General features: G+C 47.1%; 1 protein-coding gene across 2 annotated transcripts in view; it reads right to left on the bottom strand.

The window, feature by feature from the left end:
- The window catches only part of PTP4A3 (protein tyrosine phosphatase 4A3), a 100,341-nt gene that overhangs the window by 66,993 nt on the left and 8,422 nt on the right, over positions 1–24,926 (bottom strand). Inside the window, exon 2 of one of the 2 annotated variants that reach the window (XM_081874848.1) lies at positions 14,113–14,236. The gene's annotated coding sequence lies outside the window, so the exon portion shown is untranslated. Of the gene's footprint in view, positions 1–9,122; positions 9,272–14,112; positions 14,237–24,926 lie in introns of those variants that run through there. The other variant, XM_081874849.1, reaches the window with a different exon arrangement.

Below are 24,926 nucleotides of genomic sequence, written 5' to 3'. Positions count from 1 at the left end.
GGTTTCTAGGAATTTCCATGCGATGCCAGGCACAAGGCCACCAGTTGAATAGAAATAAATAAACAAACTGGTAAGAGAAAAAGACTTTGCAGCCTGTCTCAAAATGCCTTGGTTCTGGTTTAAGAGCAGAATAGGCCTGAAAATCACATCCTCCTTTCAAATAGTTCACGGGATTTAACAGGCAAGAACAAAACAAAAAGCAAACGCAATGCTTGACTCAAAATGGTGATTTTTTATTTTTATTTTTTGCATACACGCATCTTTAACTTGGCATATAACTATACTGAACTAAGACTGCTGGTGTCCATTAGTACCAAAGATTCCAAGATAGGCTGCGGCAATTTTCATTTAAATGCACACAGTGCCATAGGAAGGCGGGGGGAACACACGGGCAACACCCCACCTCTGGCAATTTCACTGACATTTACGGCTGAACTCAGTGGTCAAAAGCAATATCCCTCACGTTGTTGACTTCAACAGCACACCTGCTAGTGTTTATTCTGGTATTAGTAACAGATCTGCAGTCCTGAGCCTCTCGGAAGGCTACCTGTCAAACAAGGCTTGGACCCTGCAAGACGTATTAGTTATTTCCCCATGCATTCTGGCAGAAACGCGAGATCACCTTGCACCCTTTTATCTGCTTTCTCAAGGCCTTGCAATGAGATTAAACACGGTGGCCAACTTTCACGGTTCTGTGCGCACGTCACTTAAATAGAATAGCTTCCCACACACTTGCAAATGAGTATTTCTGCCAATAAGCTCCCCACTTTCTGAATGTTTTTGCTGACGCAGGAGGCAGGGGGTTGTCAGAAAGCTGAGAGGGAGGCAAAAGTAGGAGGCGATGCCCATCGTTCCTAAAAAACACAAGGGGGGGGGGGAGAGAATGCAATTTCCTGCAAAGTTAGGAACAGAAGCTGCCTTTGTGCCAGCAAAACCACTCCACCAATCCCTGACCTCACCTCTTTTTTTTCTTCAAATTTTTCAAATTAATTTTCCAAAAATTTAAAACAAACAAGCACACATACATCCCATTTGTAATTAAACCAATCTCGATGACATTATAAAGTGATTCCCTCAAATCCCCTTGGTTGAATTTCATTATATATCATTTTGACAGTTTCCCAAAATCAATTTTCTCAAAAAATTAACTGGGTCACTTCACATCTTTCATTCTTTCTAAATTAGCTTTAAACATCTTAAATCCTATCCTTACATATTTAAATTCTAAATCGAACCCATGACTGTGGCGTTGACCAGGCACTGTGCTCTAACCGACTGAGCTATCGTTTTTTGCCCTGTCCCAACAAGGCCACCTTGGACCTTGAAGGTTCCCCAAAAAAGGAATGCAACAATCTGCTGGAGGAAGGAAACTTTTTCACCATTTCTTTTTGTTAACTGATCCAAAAGCTGCAGGGCTTAGGAGAACACAAGGTCCAGAAGGGAAAGTCCTCGGCAGGAACAGTTTCTTCTAACCCACCCAGACAGCGCTTTTCTACTGTGATGCAACAGAGCACCCTTCGTTCAATACCGCGAAAGGCACAGGGGGGGTCATGTGAGGTGAAGAACGCTGGCATCCCTCTCAAAGAGGGAGCACCTGACTCAAGCTAATAAAATTAGAGGGTGGGGGAATACAGGTGGGGAATACCCTCCCTTGCGAACGTTTGCCTGCTTAGAGGAATATAGCCGACAGGGACTAGGTAAGACGAGGCCAACTTTTGGATGATCGAAGGTGGGTAGTATTCTACGTTGCAAGTAGGCTCTGAAGCAGTATTCCACAGCTCCGGGAATAAAAAAAACAATAATACTCGTATTTTGCATCTTTAATCCAGCAGGCAAAAAGCATAAAACAGGATTATCTTCCTGCTGCACTGCCAAAACGCAACAAGTTCGGTCAGGAATAATAGAGATGATGCACTGCTCGCTGCTAAAGGTGCCAAGGGATTTGAGTCCCCGCCTTCACTCCCAGATATAAAGGCAGAAACCGCATTTCTGCTGGTTCTAGCCCAGGGGTCAGCAAACTTTTTCAGCAGGGGGCCGGTCCGCTATCCCTCAGACCTTGTGGGGGGCCGGACTACATTTTGAAAAATATATTTGAAGGGTGGAAAAAATGAAGGAATTCCTATGCCCCACAAATAACCCAGATGGAGGGCACAAGGAGAAGGGGACGACAGAGAATTAGATGGTTGGATAGTGTTCTTGAAGCTACCAGCATGAGTTTGACCAAACTGCGGGAGGCAGTGGAAGACAGGAGTGCCTGGCGTGCTCTGGTCCAGGTGGTCACGAAGAGTCGGACATGACTAAACAACAAAGCAGTGTGTTAGAATTTCTCCAGCTCTGCAATCCTGAGCATTTACATGGGGAATGCACATGGGAAGAGCACCTCTCCTGGTATGTCCCACGGAGGGCCTTATGGTCTTCAAACAAAAATATCTTGGAAGTCCCCGGCCACAGGGAGGTTAGGCTGGCCTCAACCAGAGGCAGGGCTTTTTCGGCCGTGGCCCCGATCTGGTGGAATGCTCTGTCACAAGAGACTAGGGCCCTTCGGGACTTAATATCTTTCCGCAGGGGCCAGCAAGACAGAGTTGTTCCTCCAGGCCTTTGGCCAAGGCACAGTCTGACCCCCTCTCTCCTTCTGTAACCCTCATAGAACTCTAGCCCAATGGTTGCCATTAATTTGATTCTGAATTGATTTTAGAATGTATTTCAATTAATTGATTGTGATTTTATGTAAACTGTGTTACTTTTACTGTTGTTAGCCGCTCTGAGACCGGCTTCGGCTGGGGAGGGCAGGATATAAATAAAAATTTATTATTATTATTATTATTATTATTATTATTAACACCTGAAAGTGGTTTTGCACGGACAATTGTGCACAAGCTCAAGAAATGAACGCCCCCATGCGTCACCCGGTGATATTTCAAATTTGGGCGCCACCACAGAGCTGTGAGAAGCACCACAAGCTTCAGGGTCCCGCGCCCTTTCAGCTGCACATTGGTGGCGCTTGCCGTGACGTTGGCAGAATTCCAAGTTCCCCGGGTAGGAACACATAGTGCGCCTGCCTGCCGCATTAAAATCAGAAGTGACTTATGGTGACATTTAACTTTTGAGGCCGCAGCGTTCCTCCTCACATAGGCACAAGGAACATGCTCCGCGCATGCAGAAACCATGCCAGTCTCCCCGACACGCAGGCTGTCCAATCCTACGTCCTTGGCAACGGACGGCAGCGCCAGGAACTCAAGAATGACTGGCTGTTTCTCTGTCTCTCTCTCTCACACACACTGGCTGTTTGCAGATTTCCTGGTCTGCATCTGGGCTGTCAACCAGAAGCAGAAAGTAGGTTACTGTCTCATCATCCGCCCGGGCCTCAGACTCGAATCTTCAAGTGCCTTTTGCAATTCAGCCGGAGCAGCGCTCACAGAGACAATGAGACCGTCAGGCCGCAAAACAACACACACAAAAGCTGCTGCGATTTTGCTTTCTTTGCAAGCCAGGAATATTCACGCGGAATATTTTAAAGGCAGCAAAGGCAGGCAATGTAGATTTCCCATGCAAACCATACTTTGAACTCATTTTTTTATTTTTTATTGGAAATTTTATTTAAAGCGTAACATAAACCCCCCACCCCCCCAATACAGAAACCCACCCTCATTAAACATGAACATAACATACAATGAGCATAACATACAATACAACCAACCAAATAAAAGACTTCTTTTATACTGTATCTGGCCTCCTTATTTACTTCTTATAAACCATTTCCTTTGTGAATAATTGTTAAGATTTTTGTATCCACAAAGTCTCCTGCAGACATTAATCGAAACAAGTCCAGGTATTTATTTTGGGGCACTGTTTTGTGAAGTACTCTCTACATACCTCGGACTCCAAATGTGCTCTGATCGGAACAGAATCGCCTTTTGAATTTTGAACTTTTTGCGATACGATGCAACGCTCAAAAAAGTGTGCCCACCCCCAAAATAGGGGGAAATTACGTAAAGAAATGCACACAAGGAGGGAAGCGTGTTAAGTTCTTCGCTGCATCCTGTGGCCCATCTAGTCCAGCAGCCTGTGGGAAACCGGCAAGCAGGATTTGAACACAAGACACAAGACCCCTCTCCTCTCCAGTATCTGGTATTTAGAAGCATCGCTGCCTCCAACGGTGGAGGCACAACGCAGCCATCCTGGCTAGCAGCCACTGAGAGCCTTTTCCTCCTCCACAATTTTTCCCAATCCTCTTTTAAAGCCATCCAAGTTGGAGCCATCCTGTGGGAGGGAGTTCCACAGGTTAACGATGCACCTAATTAGGTTTCCCGCAGGCTCGCAGCTGTGGGCTGTGCTTCTTAGAGCGAGCACAAAACGTGCTACCTCCAAGGAGCTTGAGTTGATGTGCTTGGTTATTCCGCTTCCTCGTTAAATCCCAACAACAGCTCTGTGAGTTGGGTTAGGCTCAGAGAAGACAGCAACTGGGCAACAGTCACCCAGCGAGCTGCATGCCCGAGTGAGGATCTGAACTCTGGTCTCCCAGCTCCTACTCCGAAAACGCTAGCCACTATGCAACACCACCTCTCACTTTTCACAGATATCTGGTGCTTGGCAAAGCACGGCCCTCCCTCAAGTTCTCCGCACGCAAAGGTGCCACACGACACTTGTTCTGCATTCACAAAAAAGTGGTCTTACAATGTAGCAGCTCCCATTACCCTTTGGAACTCTCTGCCTCTTGACTCCAGGCAGGGATCTTCCATGAACTTCATTCGTTGCCTGTTAAAAACATTTTTGCTTAGGCAAGTCTGCCCAGATATTCAGAATCTCGCTGTGTGTGTGTGTGTGTGTGGTTTTCTTAGGTCATTGCTGGCTTCAATTCTTTGAACGTTTTGTTTTCACTAATAATTTTGTTTTATAATTGTTTTAAATTTGTTGTTAGCCACCCTCAGCCCGGTTTTTGAACGGGGAAGGGCGAGGTATAAATAAAAGTTATTATTATTATTACTATTAATAATAAAACGCTTTGAGGTTGTTGGTTTTTGTTTTGTTTTTACAATCAAGCCGTATGTAGATTTTATGAAATAAATCAGGAGTCAGCAAACTTTTTCAGCAGGGGGCCGGGTCCACTGTCCCTCAGACCTTGTGGGGGGGCAGACTATATATATTTTGGGGGGTGGGGTGGGGAAATGAACGCATTCCTATGCCCCACAAATAACCCAGAGATGCATTTTAAATAAAAGGACACATTCTACTCATGTAAAAACACACAGTTTCCCAGATCGTCTGAGGGCCAGATTTAGAAGGCGAATGGGCCGGATCCGGCTACCTGGGCCAGATCCTACCCATGAAATACAGAACTGGTTGGAGGGGAGAAGGACAAGCACAGGTCATTGGGGTTACCTGTTCGGTCAAGATATGGGGGCACCTGGAGATATAGATGGGGCTAGTGTGTGGGGATAAAGACAGTTTCGTGTCTGTAAATGCACCAATGGTCAGATTAGCAGAGAGCAGAGGTTTCCAACCTCATGACCTCTCAAAGCCCTGGAATACCTCCAGGATTCAAGGAGATACCAGCATATTTGCAAAGCTGCTGAATGTGATTTCTTAAATGCTAGCAGCTCTTATCTGGAAAGAGACAGAGAAGGGAGGGGAACACAGAGAGACGAGGGGGAAAAAGAGAAAAACAGGATGAAACACAGATGCTGAAACCCTGTGGCTGCAGACCCTTGATAATTGCCGGTTAAACAGCAAAACAGGAAACTAACAGCTTATACCTGTGTGTGTGTGTGTGTGTGTGTGTGTATGTGTGTGTGTGTGTGAATGGTGCTGTTTCTTTCCACCATCCAAAAAAAGAATCACACATTCAGCTGTTAAGAGACTTTTGTCAAGGCAACTGCCACCCAGAACGCCCCCCCCCCCCGCACACATTTAAAAATCACTTCCCTTTTGTCACAGCCAATTCTGAAATGCAAAACTCTTTTTCTAAAAAAGCGCTTAACACCGCACATCTGCTTACATTTTTAATTCTATTTGCATGAAGAACAGAATTCTTGGAGAAATGCAAATATCTTACGGAGAAGAAGCCTGCTCGAGCAGAGCAGAACTCGGAAAAGGCAGGGGAGGGCCCTTTGCTTTCGTGATGATTTCGCGCTTACGGTAAAACCCGGCTGGTGAAAATAAATGGAAAAAGTCCCTGCAAATGTGGGGTGGGCGTTTGAGGACTTCACAACTGCAGGGGGGCAGTTAATGAGCACCTGACACACCTTGGTGTCTGATTTTCGTGTCCTTTTTGATTCATTCAGAATATTCTTTCTCTTTAATATCAGGACCTGCTGATGGCATTGCGCAAGGATCCCTCCCAACTCTCCGCAACAGCCTTGCAAAAATAGCCATCTCAACCCACTTCCAACAATTACGCTCACACAATGAAGGGTTAGGGACGCGGGTGGCGCTGTGGGCTAAACCACAGAGCCTAGGGCTTGCTGATCGGAAGGTCGGCTGTTCGAATCCCCGCAATGGGGTGAGCTCCCGTTGCTCGGTCCCTGCTCCTGCCAACCTAGCAGTTTGAAAGCGCATCAAAGTGAGAGTAGATAAATAGGTACCACTCTGGCGGGAAGGTAAACGGCGTTTCCGTGCGCTGCTCTGGTTTCGCCAGAAGCGGCTTAGTCATGCTGACCACATGACCCGGAAGCTGCACGCCGGCTCCCTCGGCCAGTAAAGCGAGATGAGCGCCGCAACCCCAGAGTCGGCCACATTAAAGGTCAGGGGTCCTTTAATGAAGGGTTAATCCGAAGACGGAATAAGGAAAAGGCAGCTCCAGGGGGTTCACCCTGTTTTGTGTCTAGTGAATTTGCTGGACCTTGAGCCAAAACGTCGAGAACTTCTAATGCCATGGCTATATACAAGAGCAGGAGTTTAATCTCATTGATTCCGAACTGCAACTATTTTGGGGTTCAATCACATACAGTGGTACCTCTGGTTGTGAACAGGATCTGTTCTGGAGGCCAGTTCGTAACCAGAAAGGAACGCAACCTGTGTCCGCGCGGGTCGCCACTTCTGCGCATGCGTGTGACGTCATTTTTGCACTCCTGCGCATGCGCGAGCGGCAAAACCCGGAAGTAACCCTTTCCGGTACTTCCAGGTCGCCATGGGACGCAACCTGAAAAGACGTAACCTGAACCGAATGTAACAAGAGGTATGACTGTACCAGCAAAACCAGGTGGCACAGCTACAAGTGATTGGAAGGTCATGAGCAGGGGTCGGCAACCTAAGGCCCATGGGCCACAAGAAGCCCATGGGGGTTGTTTAACCGGCCCACGATCCTCCCCCAAACCAAGCAGCCCACTATGCGAGTCCCCGCGCACTGCGCTAAACTGGCACAGTGCGGCACGGTGACTCTGCTTCCGTGGCACTGGAAATGCGTCTGCGCAGACGCCAGAAATTGAATCTTATCAGACGCTGGATATCGCCGGTGCGGGCGCGATCTGGCCCATGGAAGGATCTCTGCTGGAGTAAACCGACCCAGGGTGAGGTACACCTTGCTGACCCCTTGTCCTGAGCGAAAATCCCATGTTCCCAAAAGATTATTTTTTGCAGGAAGAAAAGTGACATGGAAAATGCACAGCATCACAGTCGCTGCATCACAGAACAGGACAAATGTGTTCTCTCAACTAACCCAGTGGTTCCCAAATGTTTTAGGGGCAATGCCCCCTCGGTGCCATAATAAATGTCATCATTCAAAAGCGGCAATTTGCAAAAGGAAGCGAGTGACACAAAAAAATTTTTAAGCAGTGACAATTAATTGCACATTTAATCAAAATCCGAACAAAACTATTTAATTATAGTTTCAGTGACACGGATTCTGAAGCCTGGTAGTCACTGACACCCCCTAGCACCCCCCCTGCCCCGCCACACACTTGCCTCTCAGCGCCCCTGCTATGTAAACCTAAGGCACCTTTGGGAACCACTGGTCTAACTTCCTTGTAAACCAGGCATGGCCAAACTTGGCCCTCCAGCTGTTTTGGGACTACAATTCCCACTATCCCTGACCACTGGTCCTGTTAGCTAGTGATGATGGGAGTTGTAGTTCCAAAACAGCTGGAGGGCCAAGTTTGGTCATGCCTGCTGTGAACAAACGAGGATGAATGCTCTGTAAATAAGAACATCGGAAGACCTTGCTGGGTCAGGCGAATGGCCCATCTGCTCCGCTGTATTCCACCCATCGTCTTCTCACAGCGGCCAACCAGAGGCCTGCAGCAAGTAGGATTCAAACATAACAGCCCTCTCCCTTCCTGCAACCGGTATCTGGAAGCATTTCTGCCTCCAACTGCGGAGGTACAGCACGGCCATCACGGCTAGTAGCCATTGATAAGACTTCTCCACGGAGCTTTCCAATCCTCTTTTAAAACCATCCCATTTGGGATGGCTTTAAAAAGCAATGACAAACCTAGATAGCATCTTAAAAAGCAGAGACATCACCTTGCCGGCAAAGGTCCGTATAGTTAAAGCTATGGTTTTCCCTGTAGTGATGTATGGAAGTGAGAGCTGGACCAGTTAAAGCTATGGTTTTCCCTGTAGTGATGTATGGAAGTGAGAGCTGGACCATAAAGAAGGCTGATTGCTGAAGAATGGATGCTTTTGAATTCTGGTGCTGGAGGAGACTCTTGAGAGTCCCATGGACTGCAAGAAGATCAAACCTCTCCATTCTGAAGGAAATCAGCCCTGAGTGCTCACTGGAAGAACAGATCCTGAAGCTGAGGCTCCAAGACTTTGGCCACCTCATGAGAAGAGAAGACTCCCTGTAAAAGACCCTGATGCTGGGAAAGATGGAGGGCACAAGGAGAAGGGAGCGACAGAGGACAAGATGGTTGGACAGTGTTCTTGAAGCTACCAGCATGAGTTTGACCAAACTGCGGGAGGCAGTGGAAGTCAGGAGAGCCTGGAGTGCTCTGGTCCATGGGGTCACGAAGAGTCGGAAATGACTAAACAAACAACAGTTGGGTGGGCCCCTCCTGCAGCAGCGAGTTCCGCAGATTAACCACGCGCTGTGCGAAGGAGGATATTCTTTTTACCTGTCCTTGACTCTTCAGCATTCAGCTGCCTGGATCTCCCCTGCTTTCTCCTCCCCGAGCCTTATCACTTACCGGCAGATTTGCAGCCGTCCGCATGCTTTCGATCCTGCGCACGAGAGAGAGAGAAAAAGACTTTCCCTAAGAGTCAGACGGGGCTGTTTGCGTATCCCTGGCAGACGAACAGCCCTGCTCTTCCAGCTGCAGTGGGAGAGAGGGAGAGCCTACAGGCGTGCGAGAGGAAAAGGGAAGGACACCGGTCTAGCGAGATCCTTATCAGAAGGTCATTTGTTTGCCTCTCGCAGGAGCAGCTGTGGGAAAGAGAACGCACCTCCTGCGCACTCAGCCAGCGCCGCCAACAGCGACACGGCCTCCCCGCCTCTGGCACCAGGTGCGCGGCTCCAGTTTGGCAGCTTCCTGGCAGGGCAAGAACCTGTTTGAGGTTGCTTCCCCCACCGAGCCACAGAGAGATCGGCACTTTGATCCCAGGCCTGCCAACTGCAGCTCGGAGTCTGTGGCAAGCGAGCAGCCAGCCTTGTGGCTGCAGATCCCTGATGAATGGATTTAATCAAGCCCGGTCATATTTGGCAGAGCTCGCTGGCGCGCGGAATGCTGCCTGTTTCGAAAGGCCGGGCGCGCATTGCAAACTTGAATTGATGAGAGAGAACCTGATTATATACCATAGAACAGTGTTTGCCAACCTTGGGCCTCCAGCTGTTTTTGGACTACAATTCCCATCATCCCTTGCCACTGGTCTTGCTAGTCAGGGATGATGGGAGTTGTAGTTCAAAAACAGCTGGAGGCCCAAGGTTGGGAAACACTGCCATAGAACACCGGTCCCGAAAGACCTACATTGGCTCCCAGTGTAGCGTTATTGGAGTTCACCGATTGGGTCTGCGTTGCTCCAGGACAGGAAACTGGTGCAGTTTAAAATTGCCTGCACAGTACGTTTTTGGATTTTGGGAAACCCATTCCTTCACCGGTACGTCTCCAAGCACAATTCAAAGTGTTGGTGGTAACCTTGAAAGCCCTAAATGGCCTCGGCCCAGTATATCTGAAGGAACCCTGACAAGACAGAAGTACTGTTTTGGGGGGACAGGGGGCGGGCAGGTGTGGGGGACTCCCTGGCCCTGAATGGGGAAACTGTGCCCCTGAGGGACCAGGTGCGCAGCCTGGGAGTCATTTTGGACTCACAGCTGTCCATGGAGGCACAGGTCAAATCTGTATCCAGGGCAGCTATGTACCAGCTCCACCTAGTACACAGGCTAAGACCCTACCTCCCCGCGGACTGTCTCGCCAGAGTGGTGCATGCTCTAGTTATTTCCCACTTGGACTACTGCAATGCGCTCTATGTAGGGCTACCTTTGAAGATGACCCAGAAACTGCAATTAATCCAGAATGCGGCAGCTAGACTGGTGACTGGGAGTGGCCGCCAGGACCATATAGCACCGGTCCTGAGAGATCTTCATTGGCTCCCAGTATGTTTCCGAGCACAATTCAAAGTGTTGGTGCTGACCTTGAAATCCCTGAACGGCCTCGGTCCAGTATACCTAAAGGAGCGTCTCCACCCTCATCGTTCTGCCCAGACACTGAGGTCCAGCGCTGAGGGCCTTCTGTCGGTTCTCTCACTGCGAGTGTTGTGCTGTAGACGGTATCACTACGGAGAAGCTCATTCAGTCACTGATTCAAGAGTAGTACAGGGATCCAAAAATCAACAGCAACTGTTCGAAACTAGTAGACTCTACGCCAAACCGTGTTCAAATGCTGCTTAAAAATAGTGGAGGTCATATCTGCTACTAATGTACGTATATGTGAGTTTTGTACATGTATGTGTACAATAAACTACATTGTTTGTTTCATTTAATTTGCACAAGGGTGTAACTGGGGATGGGCAGAGAAGAAAAGCAAGAGTTGGGGAGGGAGGGAGAGAGAGGGGAGCAAGAACCCCACCCCCAACGCCCCACAGTCTCTTAAAGCCCCCCAGCAGAAAGGGCCTCCCTTAATCTGCCAGCAACCGAGGCTGTGTGGAAGTATTTAAGTATTTAAGCTCTCATAAGGGACACATTTTGCCAACTCCGCTATTCCCCGACGCTGTTCCAATTTAATGCTGGCCCCCTTTCTCTCCCTGCTTTTGTGTCGCGGCTGCATTTCTGATGTGGTTTAATAGCTTGCTTTGAAATTCAAATCGCCAGCTGAGTCGAGGGGGGTGGTCCCTTGCGTCGCAGGATCCTTCCACCGCTCTCAAAATGACGCCCCAAAATGACGCCCAGGGATTTGCGTGTTCCCTTAAGCACGTGTGATGCATTACACACAAACAACGCCACACGCCTGCTTTAAAGTTGTCAATGAATCCCTTCCATACTGGAACCATAACTGAATACACAGGAACAGATGCGCTAAACGGGCACACCCTCCATCTTGTTTATTTCTGTTCCGAGCTAAGCAATTTTGCCTTTTGCACACTGTATCGGTAAGTTTCTCAAGACAGCACGGTTGTCTTTGCCCTAGGCTTGGCACAACTGTCAGCAGAAAGGCCACATAGTTCAAATTGCATTGCCCTGCTCAGTATTTTGCTTGACCCATCTTCAAAAACGGACTCCTTCGGCAATTGCCACTTCTATCCCTGTTCCAATTCCATTTTTTAAAACGGAAAATGACAACCTAAGTTATTTCTTGCGTATCCAACCCACCTTTCCTCCAGAGACCTCAAGATGGTGCATATCATTGTCCCCACTTCATTTTAAACTCACAGCAACCCTGAGAAATGGGCTGGACTGGAAGACAGTGGGTGAGGATTCTAATCCTGCTCTCTGAGGTCTTAGTCCAGCACGTTTATATATTATTACACCACCCTGGCTCTGGCAGGTTAACGACGTGGGCTCTCCAAAATAAAAATCAAAAGAGAAGAACTGCCCAGGAGATCGTTCACAGGAACTCTGTCTAATGTTGCTAAGTTATATTTTCCAGTTCCTGGCAGCTGTTGATTTCTGTGTTTCACAATTAAGCTGGTTACAAAAATCAAATTAGTTCAAGCGCCCAGGCTGCTGAGGATTCAATAATCTTGTGCGTTGCTCCAATATAGTTAAGGCTTTTAAAAAACACTTGACCAAATGATTTTGGCTTGTATCCACCTCGCAATGCAATTGCCACTGGTTCACACCAAAGTAGTCTTCCTTGCTCCAACTCTGACATTCTTTAGAAAACTAACACACAAGGCAGGTCCACGAAAGTTAAGGCACGGTTACTAACCCCTAGGAACCAAATACCAAGCCATTTGTTGTGCAGGGGAACAAAATCACGTCACACGTTCCTGACCGATAACCCGGAGAATATTCCGCTCGCCTTAGGCGAGCGACGTAACAACATGGAAGCACTCTTGGGTATTTTGGATGTGTGGGGAACCTACTTCGCCCCGGGGGCCACATTCCTTGATTGAAAACCTTCTGAGGGCCGAATGCCATGGGCAAGGCCGGGGGAAATAGTGCGTGGGACAATGAATTGAAGCTTTTTCCTAAGTAGGCTAGTTTCCATAGACTGCAACCACAGAGCCACGTCAGAAAAGGAGCAATCTCTGCCCCAAGCTGCATACAAACTGGAATCCTGACACTGAGGGAGCCAGGAAAGGATAAGAGAGGAATAGGAAAGGGTCACAAAGGATGAATGCAAACCTGTCGTGGGGATGACTTTCAGATCAAGGGCCACATCACCCCCCCAGGGGCCAGATGTCAGAGGCAAAATTCAGCACAGCAACGTAGGTCCTGAATGGGGTAACTGTGCCCCTGAAGGACCAGGTGTGCAGCCTGGGAGTCATTCTGGACTCACAGCTGTCCACGGAGGCGCAGGTCAATTCTGTGTCCAGGGCAGCTGTCTACCAGCTCCATCTGGTACACAGGATGAGACCGTACCTGCCCACAGACTGTCTCACCAGAGTGATGCATACTCTAGTTATCTCCCACTTGGACTACTGCAATGCACTCTGCGTGGGGCTACCTTTGAAGGTGACCTGGAAACTACAACTAATCCAGAATGCAGCAGCTAGACTGGGGACTGGGAGCGGCCGCCGAGACCATATAACACCGGTCTTGAAAGACCTACATTGGCTCCCAGTATGTTTCTGAGCACAATTCAAAGTGTTGTTGCTGACCTTGAAAGCCCTGAACGGCCTCGGTCCTGTATACCTGAAGGAGCGTCTCCACCTCCATCATTCTGCCCGGACACTGAGGTCCAGCGCCGAGGGCCTTCTGGTGGTTCCCTCACTGCGAGAAGCCAAGTTACAGGGAACCAGGCAGAGGGCCTTCTCGGTAGTGGCGCCTGGCCTGTGGAACGCCTTCCCATCAGATGTCAAAGAGAAAAATAGCTACCAAACTTTTAGAAGACATCTGAAGGCAGCCCTGTTTAGGGAAGCTTTTAATGTTTAATAGGTTATTGTATTTTACTGTTTTGTTGGAAGCCACCCAGAGTGTCTGGGGAAACCCAGCCAGATGGGCGGGGTATAAATAAATTATTATTATTATTATTATTATTATTATTATTATTATTATTAAAATCATTTTTCATTGGAGTACTTTCATTGGAGTACCCAAACACCTCTATTCTTTATATGGGGGTGGGGGAGGGAGGCATGATCAGAGCTCAAGAACACCTGCCAGCCAGGTAGAAACATTCAAGGAGGATGTGAAGCCGTAGGAGGGCCAAGTACAGAAGACCAGAGGGCCACATTTGGGTGCTGGGACCCCTGCTTTCGGCCCTTAGGAACATGACGCACCTTCAGGTTGGTAAAAATACATCCAAACACCAACACACAGGGCACCGCGTTTCAAAACTTCCTCCTACTCTAACACCACAGAGTCAAGACAGGAAACGCCCTCGAATCGTTGCCCAGAATGCTGACCGTGGGCTGGACCCCAAACGACAAAATGGCAAGCAAAAGAAAGATGTGCAAATATCAAAACTCCGTCAACACGGGGCGTGTGCATAGGAACAGCGTCAGGTGTGCTCCAGAGGCAGCTTGGACCACAACCATGTTGTTTTAATAATAAAAATAATAAAAATAACAGTTACTTACCTAAATCAGCACACGCAATCCAAGAAATCTCCCAACAGATTCAAAAGCCGGGAGCAGTGAATTCATCTGCCTCCAACAAATTCCATGCTCAGCAGTTTCCCAGGTCACCATCCAAGCCCCACACCTGTAAAGATATCGACAACAGAAACAATTATTTGTATTATTATTATTATTATTATTATTATTATTATTATTATGTTTTTAGATATGCTATAAGCTTCCCAGACTAGCTGGGGAAATCCAGCCAGATGGGTGGGGTATAAATAAAATAATATCATCTGCTACGATGGATCTTTAGGATTATCTTTAAAATCCACCTGTGCCCTAACCACCTAACTTGGCTCACTTTTCTGATCTCGCTGTTCTCAAACACATCACTGCCGGTTACAGACCAAAGTAGATGGTGCACTAGATATTGCTCCCTGCTACACAAAGCAGCCCAGTCCATTTAAAGGTTAGCAGAATTGCTTGAATTTAACACCTGCCAAAATCCTGACGTCCTAAACTGTATACTGTATTTTTCGCCCTATAGGACGAACTTTTTCCCCTCCAAAAATGAAGGGGAAATGTGTGTCCGTCCTATGGGGCGAATGCAGGCTTTCGCTGAAGCCTGGAGAGCGAGAGGGGTCGGTGCACACCAACCCCTCTCGCTCTCCGGGCTTCAGGAAGCTATCCGCAAGCCTTGGGAGCCCGCGGGAGTTCCCGCCGGGCTCCCTAGGCTTGCGGATAGCAGCCTGCATCCCGAAGCCTGGGGCGCATTGAGCAGTGCGACCCGGGCTTTGGGCAGATATCCGCAAGCCTGGGGAGACCGGTGGGAGTTCCTGCCGGGCTCCCAAGGCTTGTGGATAGTAGCCTGTTCTGGGGCCTGGGGAAGCTTGGGCTTCCATCGCCCCAGCTCTGCTCCTGGGGGGGAAAATATATTTTTTTCTTTATTCCCCCCCCCCCAAAAAACCTAGGTGTGCCCTATGGGCTGGTGCGCCCTACAGGGCAAAAAATACGGTATTTAAAAGCACGCTGCTCTTTTTAATTCTTTTTTGGCCGCAAAGATTCTTCAACAAGCTGCGAGGCAAATGCATTCAACACAATCCTAAGTAAAAATACACATTTGCAGGGAGAACAGAATGTACACGGATGGCACACACTTGACTTTTTAAAAATGGTCACGAAAGCTGCCTGAGATTCTATGGCAGACAACATAGAGATACTCAAAAATTGCTGTGGATTGCAGATGACACACATAATTTCCTGCACTTAAGTAAGAAGACTCAAGGCTCTGCTTCACGGCAAAGTTTCTAAGCACAGGAAAACTGTTCAGAGAACACCAAGGTCTTGCATATTACCTTCTATTTTGATATGGGGACTCTTGTCCCCAAGTTTAAGTAGTCGAGCGAGAATCATCCCCAACAGGTTTCTGTTCTGCGGAGCCCATGATCTCACTTTATGTGATGCTATGGTGAAAGCTGGGAAGTCAGATGGGGCAATACTTGCAAAACAACCTACAGCGATATAGCCAAACAGGAAGAGGCTAGATACAAGCAAGAAACACAGACTGCAATTCCTAGCAGAGCCACGTTCATCAGAATCAGAGTCCCCTCGTTTTTCACTTGAAAAATAAGACTTTAAAGCAATATGGCCTGAAAAAAAGCAACTAGACATTTCGTTTTGGGGGCTTCAGCCACTTAGCACCGAGCTTATATACCCGAGTTTCTAACACTGTTGGTTTCTCATTCTAGGTTTGCTGCCTGAATGCAAGCCACAGTTTACCTGTTCAGACAACACACTAAACTATGGCTGAGCTAACTTAACAATGGTGTGGACTGACGCCTAGATTGGTTTACTGAACTTGGTCTGCTTCTCTGAATAGCTGTCAATTTTCCCCTTTTCTTGCGAGGAATCCTATTCGGAATAAGGGAATTTCCCTTAAAGAAAGGGAAACGTTGACAGCTATGCTTCTTTGCTATAACTAACTCTCTTTGAAAGCAGGGAGGCGAACTTTATTTTCAACGAACCTCTATCAATTCAGCCTTTGGGACTTTGTCGTTATTAATCTTTCTTGGACTGAAGCCACTCTTTTGCCAATTGCCAACCCGCATGTAATAAAGACAACGATTTGTTGTCTGGCGATTCTGCTTGGTGTCCATGAAAACGTACAGACACAGACAGAAATCCATTAATTTCATAATTGCACCTTGTCTCTGAACAGATACTTGTCTAGTGCATGATCAAACCTTTTGCATTATGCTCCGACCTTGTGAAAGACGCATGCTGAGTTAAAACCTGCCCAGTGAGCATGCATATGCAAATACAGTGGTTCTCAAACTTTATTCTCAGGACCACATTTTCAGAATAAAAATCTGCTTGCACCACGCCAATTTTTTTTATTGATAAGAAATGCACTTGAAAACAGAAGAGAGGCAACTCTTAGGAATGCGTGATTTATAACATAGAACACAGCGACTTTATAATATGATCATGGGACACCCAGAAAGTACAAAACAATGCAGCTACTCAAGAACATGAACCATTTCCAAAATATAATTATAAACGAGTCATCTCTAGTGCTCTGTTTGAAAGGCGATTCTCGGTCACAACCAGGACTGCCCTCAGTATCGCCTGACGCTCTCTGCTCTCGTTTTGAAAAGGTGTCCATCCATATGCTGAAAATAAATAAAAAATATGGGCAAGGACCAATTTATGCGCAGCCACGCACTCTTGCTGAACACGAAAGTGACTTTAAAAATGGCAAAAACGCCCCCCAAATAGCCCAGAAAGGTAAAAAAAAATGTGTGAAAACAGCGCCTAGTGATCCCACAAACCTTTGCAAGTGCAATTGCAGGGGTCCTTGTACTGACCATTGAGGGCCGTGCAGAGCTGGGAGTTTGTGCAAGGAAGTTTGGAAGGAGTGACTGTGGCGATGTTGTGCAAGCTGGATTTCGAAGGGGCAGAGGAACCAGAGACCAAATTGCAAACATGCACTGGATTATGGAGAAAGCTAGAGAGTTGCAGAAAGACATCTACCGTATTTTTCGCTCTATAAGATGCACCAGACCACAAGACGCACCTAGTTTTTGGAGGAGGAAACCAAGAAAAAAAAAATATTCTGAATCTCAGAAGCCAGAACAGCAAGAGGGATCGCTGCGCAGTGAAAGCAGCAATCCCTCTTGCTGTTCTGGCTTCTGGGATAGCTGCACAGCCTGCATTCGCTCCATAAGACGCACACACATTTCCCCTTACTTTTTAGGAGGGAAAAAGTGAGTCTTATAGGCAAAAAATACGGTACTTCATTTGACTATGCAAAAGCCTTTGACTGTGTTAACCACAGCAAACTATTGCAGGTTCTTAAAGAAATGGGAGTGCCTGATCACCTCATCTGTCTCCTGAGAAATCTCTATGTGGGACAAGAAGCTACAGTTAAAACTGGATATGGAACAACTGACTGGTTCAAAACTGGGGAAGGAGTACGACAAAGCTGTATATTGTCTCCCTGCTTATTTAACTTATATGCAGAATTCATCAGGCAAAAGGCTGGGCTGGATGAATCCCAAACTGGAATTGAGATCGCCGGAAGAAATATCAACAACCTCAGATATGCAGATGACACATCATTGATGGCAGAATGTGAAGAGGAATTAAAGAACCTTTTAATGAGGCTGAAAGAGGAGAGCCCAAAATATGGTCTGAAGCTCAACATCAAAAAAAACGAAGATCATGGCCACTGGTCTCATCACCTCCTGGCAAATAGAAGGGGAAGAAATGGAGGCAGTGAGAGATTTGACTTTCTTGGGCTCCATGATCACTGCAGATGGTGATAGCAGTCACGAAATTAAAAGACACCTGCTCCTTGGAAGAAAGGTGATGGCAAATCTAGACAGCATCTTAAAAAGCAGAGACATCACCTTGCCAACAAAGGTCCGTATAGTTAAAGCTATGGTTTTCCCAGTAGTGATGTATGGAAGTGAGAGCTGGACCATAAAATAGGCTGATCGCTGAAGAATTGATGCTTTTGAATTCTGGTGCTGGAGGAGACTCTTGAGAGTCCCATGGACTGCAAGAAGATCAAACCTATCCATTCTGAAGGAAATCAGCCCTGAGTGCTCACTGGAAGGACAGATCCTGAAGCTGAGGCTCCAAGACTTTGGCCACCTCATGAGAAGAGAAGACTCCCTGTAAAAGACCCTGATGCTGGGAAAGATGGAGGGCACAAGGAGAAGGGGACGACAGAGGACAAGATGGTTGGACAGTGTTCTTGAAGCTACCAGCATGAGTTTGACCAAACTGCGGGAGGCAGTGGAAGACAGGAGTGCCTGGCGTGCTCTGGTCCATGGGGTCATGAAGAGTCGGACACGACTAAACGACTAAACAACAACAAAGTGCTGCTGGTTTTTTTTAAGGGTTTTTTGAGGGTTTCCAGAGGCTTAGAAGGTGTTTGCAGGCTTTTCCTATGGCATTTCAAAACGTACGTGATTTCCCGTAAATGTGCAGTGCCTCGGGACGTAACCAGCACCTAAACGGAGAGTTGCCTGTACTATACTACACAGAAACGTCAAAATGTTTCTTTGAACGTCCTTGAATCTTCCCGTCAAACTTGTCATCGTCTCCTGCCAAACCCTTTTGAGAACCACCATCCTAATATATAATGGGAAGGAAACATGTAATCTCCATTGCGGAGAGGGGATCCTTTGGCGATTTAAATCAACACAGCTTGCAAAGAGATGACAAATAAGGTTGTGGGTTTTTTAAAAAAATAAATCATTTTCTTAAGAATTACAACTACGAAATAAATTTATGCAATCTCTGGTCAGGCCACTTCCTGGGAAAGTTTTCAGGACTTTCAGCCTCACAGGAGTTTTCCCGCAAAATATTGCTGTCTAGTGATATGTTTTCTTCCCTTCAAGAGGTCAGGTCTCTCTCTAAGACCAGGGCAGGGGGATGAGGAAAGTTACTGGGGAACAAACCATGTATTCAATCATTTGGCCTCTCCAAAGCTTTTGAACTGCAGAGAGAGATTCAGAGAGAAACTTTTACTTTGCAAGGCGAAAATGCACCTCTATAAAAGAGGGAGGCAGTGGAAGACAGGAGTGCCTGGCATGCACTGGTCCATGGGGTCATGACACGAGAGTCGGACACGACCAAACAACAACAAACATCTTCCAAGACAATAATGCCCACTTACACCACAAAGAATTAATAACCCACCTACTTTCAGCAGCCAGAAGCACCATAACCAGACACTGGAGAGACCTGTCAGGAGTAAGCATGGATCAATGGTACCAAATAGTATGGGAAACAGCCCTACTAGAAGAATTAACCAATAAACTGAAACTGACATGGGGACAAACAGAAGAAGACGCCTTCACCCCGGTATGGCTCCCCTTTATCACATACACAGCCCAACAAGACAACGACAAAAATCCACCAACAGCATACAAATCAATATGGCTAACCTGACCCAAAACACCCACCCACCCCACGAAAACAAAGACTACCACAGCCAACCACAAATGAATAACCACAACCCAGGCCAACCCCAACCTCTCTCACCACCCAAGGAACACAAGTAAACAGCAGAGAACCTGCACAAGCGACACGGGCACCAAACCCTACATATATTAAGTAAAATAGAAGCATTGCCACCCGACCCCACCCCCACCCATCTTCCCCCCTTTTCTTCCTAACATCTCAACAAACGAAACTGATTTGTAAAAATGTTACATGAAAAAAAATATACGAGAGCGAGAGATTGCACACGCTTTTGTAAAACAAGAAAATCTTTAAGAAAAAAAGAAAGCATCCTTTGTATCGCTAGACAAAAAGACGTAGAAAGCACCTCTTGAAACCAGCATCTGTTGCCCCGCTCAGAAGTCTGCAGCTGTCTCTTCAAGGCCCGATAAAAGTGGGAGCTGCGTTCTCGAGTGCCGGGCCAAAGCGTTCCTCCCCTGCTAAGCCGCTACTACTAATCAGTTCAGCTCATTAACGGAGCCTCAGATCTCCCAGGTTTCCCAAGCTTCCCTCCCCGCTGCGCAGCAACAAGGACGCAGCTTGCAATTAGAAAGTGACGTTGCAAACAGCGTTAAGGCAGCCCTGCGCCTCGATTGAGTGCAGCGGCGCTGCAATGAGAAAAGGATGCAAAGCACAGGGTGTTTTTAAGTTTAGAGGAGAGGAAGAGGCAACAGGTTTGCATGTCGATGCCCAAATAAAGACACAGTTCACACAACACTTTTGTTTTGGTTTTTGGCATAATTTTGGCCACAACCTTATTGAATTACAGTATGTGAGTGGTTGCTTAGGCATTGGTTAGCGACTATCTGTTCCCACATAGAGGTAGGATCAGAACTGACAACTGCAAGCCTGCGGAAGTCAGCCAGGGTAAACATTTTTGGGGAGAGACTACAGCTGGGTGCCAGGCTCTCACCTCTCCCCAAATGTTCCCAGGGGCTCTTACGTGGCCCTAGCCCCTTGCCAGGGGTTCGGACAAGAGCATGACGAGCCCCTGGATTCCTTTAATGGAATATTCTTGCAGCAGCAGCATTGGAGGGGCAGGCACAGCCAACCACATCCCCTCCACCAACCGAAATTAACCAATGCCTAACTGCAACCTTGGGACGTGGGAGCTGGCGTAGTTTCCGGGTCATGTGGCCAGTATGACTAAGCCACTTCTGGCGAACCAGAGCAGCGCACGGAAACGCCATTTACCTTCCCGCCGGAGCAATACCTATTTGCCTACTTGCACTTTGACGTGCTTTAGAACTGCTATATTGGCAGGAGCAGGGACCGAGCAACGGGAGCTCACCCCGTAACAAAGATTCGAACCGCGAACTTCTGATTGGCAAGTCCTAGGCTCTGTGGTTTAACCCGCAGCGCCACCCGTGTCCCTCTCTAATTTCTAGCTTCTTCTAAATAACACGACGTTTCAGCCTTGTTTTAGAATTTATTTATTTTTTAAGTCACAGCCAGTGTTAGAAACTAGGAGAAAAAAGCTAGGAGCCAAATGGCTTCTGGGTCCTGGGTTTAGGTGCCAAAAAAGAATGTCTAGTCACGCGTCGGTAGCACTTTTTATTTTATTTTATTTTCCCCTAGAAAGTAATGCAAAATGGATTAACCCGTTCCAACCCCTAAAATAGCAATTTAACATGAATTTTACTATTTAACAAGACCATTGATCCAGTGTACTGGATGTACTACCAGTGTACTGCAGTCATACTATTGATCGATCAGTAGCTGAGCTGGATTCCACAGAGTCACGAAAACAAAACAAAAATCCGCAAAAACAAATACGCAAAAAAATAAATTGCAAAAACAGACACAGCTCAGCATAACACTCGAAACAGAAGTGTGGCACTCAAATCGGAAGCATAACACTCAAAACGGAGCATATTCAGCTTCCAAAAAAGTTTGCAAACCGGAACGTTTACTTCTGGGTTTGCAGTGTTTGGGTTCCAAGTTGTTCTGAGTGCCAAGGTGTTTGAGAACCAAGCTACCATTGTATTTGAATTTTCTTCACAAAGCTGAGATGCTCCAGATGTTTTAGACAATAGCACTGCCAAGGGTTGGGCCAGATGACCCCTTGGGTCCCTTCTAACTACAATTCTTTTTATTCCCATAGGGCTATAGCCCCAAACATCTGGAGGGTGCCAAGTTGGCAAAGGCAGGACGGTACAATGAATTCTGCTCCTCCCCACCCAAACCCCCTGGTGTTCAAAGACACCTGGAAACAAAGAACAGAGGAGAATTTAGACAGCAAGACAGTAAATTGAAGCTGGTGGTGGACACGAAAAGAGGATGTAAAGAAATCTAATTACCCCCCCAAAAGCAATTTTAGAATCATATATTGAAGAAGCGAGAGAAACGCAGGACAGTAGCCTTTTCAGCAAGCAAAGTGGGCAGAACTACAAACGAACTGGGAGATTGCAAAACTGTTATGCTTACATGGGGAGAAAAAAGCAATTTGGAGTCTTAAAAAAAGAATAATGCGGAAAGTCTTAATGTCTGAGAACAGATTCAGAGAACTTGTTCCTCTGTCCAGCATTCGCTATCCTCTACCTCCTACGACTGGCTTCCATTTTGCTACGGGAAAATCCAACATCAACTTCAAACAAATTTGGAAAAACGGCACTAAAAAAGAAGGGCCATGGGGAAGACGTCATAATGGGAAAACGAAATGAAAAATCCAACTAGGAAATATGCACGGGTTTGCTCAAATAAGTGTCATCTTTGCAAATAATGCATTCCACTCCAGTTCTACGGCGAGAGCGAGGAAAATTAGCTTCAGGTTATTACGAGGGAGAGTTTGCTGGCGGCGCAGGATGGAACGAGCGGAGGGGGAAAGTGGCTTCGAATGTTCTGTCTGATTACATCCAATGACGACATCAATTTTAGAGAGAATGAAGTCTCCATCCTCCCGGCACCCTGGGAGAAGTCGTCGTTCCTCCAGCAACAGCAGAAATTAGCAATCGACAGGCTGGAGAGGACCCTGCAGGGTTCAGAAATGAGCTTCCCAAAGGTAGGAATGAAATTGTGACTGCATCAAAGGCTTCTAACAGAGGTAGAGAATGGCCATGGAGCAGATAATCAGGTGTGGGAGAGGATAACTGAGACAGGAACACAGAAAGCCTGGACAGCTCGGGTGGTTAGAGCATGGTGCTGATGTACAGTGGATACTCAGGTTTCAAACGTGATACGTGCGGGAAACATGTTCGTAACCTGCAGCGCCGTGTGTGTGCATGCACGGGTTGCGATTCGGAGCTTCCACGTATAGCACAATTGAGTGCTTCTGCACATGCGCGACCACCGAAACCCGGAAGTAACCCATTCCGGTACTTCCGGGTTTCGGCACATCCGTAACCCAAAAAAACGCAACTTGAAGCGTCTGTAACCCAAGGTATGACTGTACCTCCAAGGTTGCAGGTTTGATCCCTGTGTGTGGCAGCTGCACAATCCTGCACTGCAAGGGGTTGAGATTTAAGAATTATGCCGTAAGAGGATGAGAGGCACAAATACAAGATGGGTGACACCTGGCTTGAGAGCAGTACATGTGAAAAGGATCTAGGAGTCTTGGTTGACCACAAACTTGACATGAGCCAACAGTGTGACGCAGCAGCCAAAAAAGCCAATGCAATTCTGGGCTGCATCAATAGGAGTATAGCATCTAGATCAAGGGAAGTTATAGTGCCACTGTATTCTGCTCTGGTCAGACCTCACCTGGAGTACTGTGTCCAGTTCTGGGCACCACAGTTCAAGAAGGACACTGACAAACTGGAACGTGTCCAGAGGAGGGCAACCAAAATGGTCAAAGGCCTGGAAACGATGCCTTATGAGGAACGGCTAAGGGAGCTGGGCATGTTTAGCCTGGAGAAGAGGAGGTTAAGGGGTGATATGGTAGCCATGTTCAAATATATAAAAGGATGTCACATAGAGGAGGGAGAAAGGTTGTTTTCTGCTGCTCCAGAGAAGCGGACACGGAGCAATGGTTCCAAACTACAAGAAAGAAGATTCCACCTAAACATTAGGAAGAACTTCCTGACAGTAAGAGCTGTTTGACAGTGGAATTTGCTGCCAAGGAGTGTGGTGGAGTCTCCTTCTTTGGAGGTCTTTAAGCAGAGGCTTGACAACCATATGTCACGAGTACTCTGATGGTATTTCCTGCTTGGCAGGGGGTTGGACTCGATGGCCCTTGTGGTCTCTTCCAACCCTATGATTCTATGATTCTAGGAAGGAAGCAAAGCCACAATGTCAAAAATCAAGCTTTCCAGTTCAGCCAAGCTGCTCAGCAAAAATCAACAAACGACCAAAGTCGTTGACCTTTTTTTAGGTGGGAAGTTGTTTACCATCTTTTAGTATTTTCCCCCAAAGTTCGCCACAGAGGCCAGGTTAAACCGGCCAGTGGGCAGGGTTAGGCCCCCGGGCCGGACTTGGGTTAAATGGTGTCAGCAACAGTTACACCCCATTAGGGGACAAGCACTGGTCAGGACAGGTGCACACTAAGATACATGACCTCAGCAACTTTAAATAGGGAACACTGCAGGATCCAAACTCCTTTGGCAATGTCTTTAAACCCTTTCCCACCGTGGGAACGGCATACTTGTTTCTATGAACCTACGGGGCCCAAATGGCACTTTACGGTGAGATACAAACATCTGACAAAATAACAGAGCTGTTTTCTAAACATCAGGTGTATAACCAGCATACTCATCTTCGGCGCTGGAGTGAACATGCGAACCATGAGGGCATTGCATCACGGTTTAATGATCTGATGGCTCTGGATGTGGTGGCGCCTGTCACCTGGCTAATTTGATTTTGCAGGTCTTGGAAGATGAAATGCGGAACAGCATGCAGGTAAGCTAGAGAGAGGCTCAGCACTTCTTGCATGGGAACCGAGATTCCAATCGACATGCGCTCTCATGGAAATGCAGTATCATTTGCAGATACGGGTGGTGTTTGAGCACCTCAGCATCAAACAAACCCACAGCTCCCCGTACTCAACAAAACCACAGAGATGGGAGAGAGTGAGTTTGCAATGCAAGCCCTTGGCTGATGCAGAAAACTCAGAGCTGGAGCATCCCTCCAGTGGCTCAATGTGAATTAGCCTGGTCCTCTATTCCCTTTCCTCTGCTATGAAGAAAACCTTTCTGGGACCCCGCATTTAAATTCTTCCCTGGTCTCCTTGCTGGCCCTAGTAGGACCAGCTTGGCCAGTTAGCCCTGGTGATCATTTGATGTCTACTGACTGGGTTTTTGTTGTTGTTTTTCCCCAAAATGATCCCTGAAATTTAGAATTTTATTGATATTGATGCTGCACTTTGTGTGATATTTTATGCT

Source organism: Podarcis erhardii, assembly GCF_964252035.2.
Source record: "Podarcis erhardii genome assembly, chromosome: 8".
NCBI classification, from domain to species: domain Eukaryota; kingdom Metazoa; phylum Chordata; class Lepidosauria; order Squamata; family Lacertidae; genus Podarcis; species Podarcis erhardii.
This window is presented reverse-complemented; position numbering and strand designations above follow the sequence as displayed.